This window comes from Gracilinanus agilis, chromosome 2, assembly GCF_016433145.1.
Source record: "Gracilinanus agilis isolate LMUSP501 chromosome 2, AgileGrace, whole genome shotgun sequence".
NCBI lineage: Eukaryota > Metazoa > Chordata > Mammalia > Didelphimorphia > Didelphidae > Gracilinanus > Gracilinanus agilis.
Window position 1 is genome coordinate 203,983,970 of NC_058131.1, and position 6,655 is coordinate 203,990,624.

Below are 6,655 nucleotides of genomic sequence, written 5' to 3' on the forward strand. Positions count from 1 at the left end.
GGAATATGGTGGCACCACCTGTTGTGAGGATTATTTAGGTATTAGTTTATATACAGTTAATGTGGACCTAGCAGGAAGGGCTAGAGAATTCCACATGGAATGGGGAAGCAGGAAGTGGCTTGTGCCTGAGAGAGACTCCATGGGGTTTGGGAGAAAAAACTGTGGCTGACCCTGGGAGATCTCAGAGCTAGGGGAGTTGTATCCAGATCCTCTGGGATCCTGGAGAGTGGTGAAGGCTTACAGCAGAGGACATCAGACCTGCAGAGTAGGGTGTGGTTTCTGATCTGGTGGACAGCATTGCAAACTTTCTCTCCCTACCAGGATACCTTGGATCATCTGTCCTGGTGGAGTTGACTCCTGGCATCCTGAAACCATCCTTGGAGATCCCAAGTAAAGCCACCCTCAGGTACTTAGCTAAGCTGACCAAACCTGGTTGGAACTTTCCCCTTGTGACTTCAGTACTGCTTTCCTTGGGCCCTGTCTTGCTTAGATCTTAGAAGGGTGTAGTTAAGTTTCTTTCCCTTGACCCTGGGGTTTGCCCGTAGTCTGTTAGTGTAGAAAAACCCTATTCCCATCCTTTACCTTAGTTTGTCCCTGATTAAAATGTATTATTAAACTCTTGCCTTTACTTATCAGCTTCCATAGGCTCTGTCCTGTTGATGCTGGGTGGCAGTTGGAGGCCAACAGCCATTTCTGTTACAGACATCCAAACAGCTATTATAACCCAGTCTCCCTACTTGTTGGGCCCCATCCTGTCATTCCTGTCTCCCACACACCCACCTGGACCCATATTTACTGTTTAAGGCACCTTTCCCTGGTTTCTCCCTTAACACACCAAAAAATACATTAATGGCATACAAATCATAAAGGATGTCAACATCATACTTCATGATTGAATTGAAGTTCATTTCATAGATTCCACAGGATTCCATTCCTAAGAAATAAGGCTAGATGAGAACCTCTGGGCAACAGAACCTCTCATTGCCAATGGTAATAAGTTGACCATCAGAGAACTCCTAGCTCTTTTACAGAGAAGAGCTGGATGCAGCAGTGGCCATCTCCTGTTCAAGGTCAAGGGCTACATAACATAGCATCTCCTTGATAACATGCATGATTTTCCTCTCAGCTGTGGTGGTGAAACTATACCCTTTCTCATTCAAGAACTTCATGAGGCAATTTTTCAGATATCAGCCATATCCAGACAGAGAATAGCATGGGGAAAGGAATAACCTTCATATACGGGCACAGTTTGGGTCACACCAGCGCTGGAGTCCATCATGATACCAATGGTACAACCAGAGGCATACAGGGACAGCCCAGCCTGGATGGCAACGTACATAGCTAGGTTCTTAAAGGTCTCAAGCGTGATCTCTGTCATTTTTTCTCTATTGACTTTGGGGTTCAGGAGGGCTTCTGTGAGCAGTACAAGCTGCTCTTCATTGGCCATATGGAGCTCATTGTAGAAAGTATGACACCAGATTTTCTCCATATCATCCCAGTTGGTGACAATACCATGTTCAATGGGGTACTTCAGGGTAAGAATACCTCTCTTGTTCTGGGCCTCACCCCCCCCATAGCTGTCTTTCTGACCCATACCCACTATCACATCCTGATGTCTGAGGAGCCCAACATTGGTAGGGAAGATAGCCTAAAGGTCATCATCTTCTGCAAAGCGAACTTTGCACATTCTGGAACCATTGTCAACAATGGACACAGCAATATCATCATCCATGGCAAACTTTGAAATGCAAAGTTTAAACCCTTAAGAGAGAGGAGGCAGTGCCACACCTGAAGACAAGTGCACACTGGGTGAAAGAGCTCTCAGCTCTCTGGTTTTTAATCCATTCTGCTATCCTCCTCCATTTTAAAGGTGAGTTCATACCATTCATATTCATTATTATAATTGGTAACTGTGTTACCCTCCATCATATTTTCTCCCTGTTTATCTTAATCTTTCTTTTTTTCAATCTTTTCCTGTTCAAAAATATTTTTGGTTCTCTTTATCTCCCTCCCAAGTTCCTCCTCCATTTTGTCTGACCCCCTTCTTTTCTTATTTCTCTACTGGATAAGATAAATTTCTTTAACTGAGTGTGCATGTTATTCACATTTTATGGCAGTTCATAAGGTTCAAGCATCGCCCACTACCTCACTCTTGTTCCCTTCCATTATATTGATTTTTATGTCTGTTGTCATATGAGATAATTTACCCCAAGCCTTCTCTACTTTTCTCTTTCCCCAGTGTAGTTCATTTTCTTATCCTTTGAACATTTTTGTATAACTTCTCTGCATATTTGAATTATTCTTTGCACTGTCTAATATGCCGTATTCATTGGTCTAATAAATATAAAGTTCTTAAATATCTCCACTACATTAAATATCCTAAGTACTTTAGTCATTTTAGGTCCTTCAAGTATCATAGAAATCTTACATATTCTAGTTATCTATCTTAATAGTAACATAATCAGTTTAACCTCATTTTTCCCTTGATTACCTTAAATCTATTAAATATTTTAGATATCTCTTTTACCACATAGACCTTATTTATCCTAATTATCAGTTTCCCATGCAGGGATATGATTAGTTTATCTCCACTGATTCCTTTGAGTTTTTTTTTTTTTAACGTTTTTATGTTTCTCTTGTGTATTGAATTTGGTCATTGAATTTTCTTTTTTATATTGGTTTATTATGACAGGAATTCCAAGAAGTTTGTTATTTTATTAAATATCTATTTCTTCTCCTAGAGCATAATGCTCAAGTTCAATGGGTAGGTAATTTTAGGTTGTAGGACTAGATCCTTTGCCTTATGGAATATCTTATTCCACACTTTCCTATCCTTTATTGTAGAAACTGTTTGGTCCCAGATAATCTTATTTGTCATTCCACTATATTTTATTTCTGCTTATTTTTAATATTTTTCCATTGTCTTGGGAGTTTGTGAATTTGACTGTAATAATCATGGAATTTTAAAATCTGGGAATGTTTTTAGGTTAGCAGTGGAAATTGTCAATTTCTATTTACTTTTTTGTTCAGGAACATCAAGGCAGTTTTTTCAAATGATTTCTTTCAATATAATATATAGATTCTTTTTTAATCATAGCTTTTAGGAAATTTAAGGATTATTATATTATCACTCCAGAGTCTATTTTCCATTTAGTTTTTTGTTTTTTTTTTTGTAGTGGGAGATTTCAAATTATTTTCCATTTTCCATTCTTTTGAATTTGTTTTGTTTTTTTGCAACTATATGATGACCTCATTAACTTCTATTTGTCCATTTCTAATTTTAGGAAGTAATTTTCTTTTTTGAGTCTTTTTACTTCCTTTCTTAGATAATTATTTTTCTGTTCATATTGCTTTTTTAAAGTAGTGTTCTGTTCTTTAAGAATTTATCCCAAGCTTTTTTTTCTTTTCTAATTTTTCTTTTAAGCTTATTTGCTTTTATTTTCTTTTTAGAGCTCTTGTAGGAGTTCATTTTGAGCTTGATATCATTTTACATTTTTCTTTGAGAATGTTTACATTTTTGTATTATTATCATCATTAGAACTTACTTGCATTTTGGACATTTGTGTTGCTGAAATGTTTTTCTAGCATTGGGCTTTTTCTCTGCCTGTTGCTACTTTGAGGGTTATTTTTCCCTTTAATTTTATCTCTATTTTGAAGTTTAAATCTGTTCCTTGGGTCGAGAGAGTATTGTCCCAGGCTTATACTTTGCCTGTGATTGGCTCAGCTGCCTGGGATCCAGATTGAGCTTTCATAAGAAACAGGCTTATTTTCCTGTGGTATGGATGTTTGCAGCTCTTCAGTTCAGATACTATTTTTGCTGGGTCAAGTTGGTATTTACCCAAATGAACCAAGGCAGGACCTTGATGGGTTGTTCCTTCCACTGCTGTACACACTGAGTCACACCCAAACTTTATTATGACTGGACTATGAGGGACCACTTTCCTCTCACTGCCAATTGTTCTATATTGAATTAGCTTCTGCTTTTCCCCTGATAAGGCTGGACAAAGCTGGCTGCTCTTTCTTCTACATCTTGAGCTGTATCACATCCAGGTTCTATTGAGGTTTGTTCAGCACTTTCTTTTCATACCACAGTGACTTTATTCTTCCTTGCTGTCTTTCCACATTTTTCTGAGGAAGGGCATTGCTTCATCTATCTTCTGTTGCTTCTGCTGCTCTAAGATTAGTTTTGAGGCTTTTTTTCCAGGCAGTAGTTATAAATCAGAACATAAAAGATAAATGGATAATGGTCTTAAAGGGGATGGCGTTAGTTGAGGATGAGAATGAGAAACACGTGTTCAGGTCTGAGGATTCAAAGAGTTGGACATTAAGAGTTAGAATATGCCAGTATTGGGATCAGTCAGTGAAAGGCACAAAATTTGGGAAATAAATTGTTTTATGTGAAGAAAACAGGTAGACTAGTATGGATGGATTATTAAGAACAGAGAGGTATAGAATGTAAGGAAACTGGGAAAATAAGGAACTGAATGGTAAAGAGTTGTAAATGACAAATAAAGAATTTTTTTTCATTCTGAAGATTACAGGTAGTCTTAGAAATGGTTGAATGAGATAGGATATAATTAAACTCAAAGAAAAAAAATAACTTGGTAAAGAATTTTTGAATCTGAATAATTGGAGTAGAGAGAGATTTGAAACATGGATACCAATCAGATTATAGGAATAGTCCATATGCAATATGATAAGGGACTTGACTGGAGTTGTGTTAACTCTATATTCAATAGTATGGTATGTATACAAGAGATATAGAGAAATAAATTTCAAAATGTGGCAATAAAATTATCACAATAAAAAATTAGAAGACATGTTACATATGTGGAATGATTGAGAGATATGAGTTGAGGATGACATCAAAGACATAAATCGTGGTGCCTGGAAAGATGATAATGGCCACAACAGTAACAGAAAATTTCAGAAGATGGGAAGTTTCAGAAGTGGAGAATTAATGAGTTCTATTAGGGACACACTGAACTTGATGCCTATGAACCATTAAATTCAATATGCCCAATAGGCAGTTGGTTGAAATATATTAGACCTCAGGAGAGAGATTATGATTAAATAAATATATGTAGAAATCAATGAAGCAACTTGAAGAAGAGAAACTGTCAATCAGGATAAATTTTTTATCAAAAATCTATCATAAATTTCTGATATCCAAGATATATAGGAAATCAATACAAATATGGGCCAAGAGAAATTCTCCAGTGGATAAGTGGTAAAAGGATATGATCAAATAGTTCTCAAAAATATAAACTTTAGCCATATAAAAGACTTCTCCAGTCTCTAATAATCACTGTTCTGTAGGAAATAATTAATATGAAATATTTAAAGAAGGAAGAGAAGAAATGCATGAGCTGATACAGAATGGCATAAGCAGAACCAGGAAAATTATCTGCATGATGAGGAAAAAATATAAAGAGAGAATACAAAAAATGAATCAAATACTTATCATTATCAAGTGGATCCTCATTAAAAAATAGCAAAAATGAATCTTTCTCTTTTCTTTGCAAAGGTGAGGGAATATGAGTCTGAAATATCACTTATGCTGTCAGAAATATTTGTTGTGTTACTTGGCATTGATGAACTTTTGGTTTTTTTCTTTGTAGGTTAGGAGAAATGAGAAATACACACACACATCATTGTTTAATGCTTGCAGTTATATTTGTTAAACTCATTTCCATTTTGCATTTTTTTCTTTGAGGTTTTGCTTGTAGCTATTTTGACAGTGTTGTCTTCTTATGAGTTTTTCACCTTCCTTGTCCCCATAGTAGATTTTTATGATCAAGTTAGTTTTTTTTTCCCCCACTCTATTTCTTGACTTTGATTTTTATTTTAAACTTGGGCTATAGTCCTAGGGTAGGAATGTGTGTGGGTCCTAACTCAAGCTCCTTGCTTTTCCACCCTGCTATTTTCAGAGTTAGTTCTGTTAGTCAGTAGTTTTGGATGCTACCAAGGTGGTGTGATCTAAATGTGTACAGTACGCTACTAGTCTGATCTCTTGTTTTAACCCAGGAAGAGTTCCTGATTCCTTGCTGTCACAAGAAATAGTGTTCCTTAGGACCCTGCTCACTTGGATCCAAAAGCAGTGCTTCTCCTCAGGCCTCAAGATCTATCTTTCTTAATGAATTTCTATGATGTGGAAGAGAAAATTATACAATAGGAATGAGGCAAGCAAATCAACCATGAAATTCATACCTAATTTAGAAAGGTCAAGAAATGTAGTATTACTATTAATATTTTATCTAAAACTTTATTTGATACATTAATGGATCTAGAGTTTGTAAATATAGATTATCCTTCCAAAAGGTGAAGGCTCCATTACTTCCATGTTTGCTTATCTTGTTTAGTATGCAATACAATAACTGGAATTTTCATAGTTCTTTGTGGTTTCCAAAGCAATTTACAAACATCTCATTTTATCCTCAAAATTATCCTTGCTTCTTAGTTAGTGAACCTGGACACTTTATACCTCTGTGACCCTGGGTAAGTCACCCCCTTTCCCCACCCCACTCCGCTCAGTTGTCTAGCCCTTACTGCTTTCTGTCTCAGAAACTATACTTAATAGCAATTCTAAGACAAAAGGTAAGGGTTATAAAAACTGCCTTTGGAGGTTGTTAGTGCTAGTAATATTATTTTGCAG

The 6,655-nt window shown here is 36.2% G+C and overlaps 1 pseudogene; it reads right to left on the reverse strand.

Annotated features, from left to right (window-relative positions):
• Nucleotides 1–1,180: 1,180 nt before the first annotated feature.
• On the reverse strand, nt 1,181–1,732 carry LOC123234936 (annotated as a pseudogene).
• Nucleotides 1,733–6,655: the final 4,923 nt, after the last annotated feature.